This window comes from Hesperophylax consimilis, unplaced genomic scaffold (assembly GCF_061612785.1).
Source record: "Hesperophylax consimilis isolate HC1 unplaced genomic scaffold, BYU_Hcon_1.0 scaffold_296, whole genome shotgun sequence".
In the NCBI taxonomy this organism is placed as follows: domain Eukaryota; kingdom Metazoa; phylum Arthropoda; class Insecta; order Trichoptera; family Limnephilidae; genus Hesperophylax; species Hesperophylax consimilis.
In genome coordinates, this window is record NW_028301476.1 from 14,323 (window position 1) to 15,000 (window position 678).

Below are 678 nucleotides of genomic sequence, written 5' to 3' on the forward strand. Positions count from 1 at the left end.
AATGGTACAATTATGGCTATTTTACTTGTAATTGTTATAAATAAATGTACAAATTATATAAATAAATACATACCTAACCCCCGTTTCTTATTTTCGGCATTCGGAGTGGTTGAGGGTGCAATGGCAAGGCCATTTCCTGGTTATCAGCTGAAAACGGGATACGCCGAGCAGTATCTTGTTCTGATCCAACTTCACTGTCTGAGTCAATGGTCAATTGTTCCCTGTGGGACTTCCTTTTTAGAGGGTCAAGCAGTAGGCGATGTGGAGGAAATTAGTTCATGAATCTTTTTCATAAGGTTTTTTTCACGGTCCCCCAAAGGATCTCCAGGATTCCTGGTGGAGCCATCGGAATCCTCCGACGAAACCGCACCAGACGCCATTTACACTGAAAAATGTCAAGACAATTGAAGAAAAGTCAAAATTAAAAGTAAAAAAACGTTTTGGAGCAAATTGTATGTATGTAACATTTCAATGTTAACTTTTTTTTCTAATTTCTAAATTTTAAAAAAGGGACATTTTGGAGGAGGCCCACCACTTCCCCGCCCTGTTTTAGGTACTGATGGTACCCCTTCAGAGCTCTCGCAAGGACGCTAATTTTTTAAAAAACGAATCTACATTTAAAATTTCAAAACAAGACCTCCAAAATGTCCATGCATACGATGTTATTCGCAGTATGCA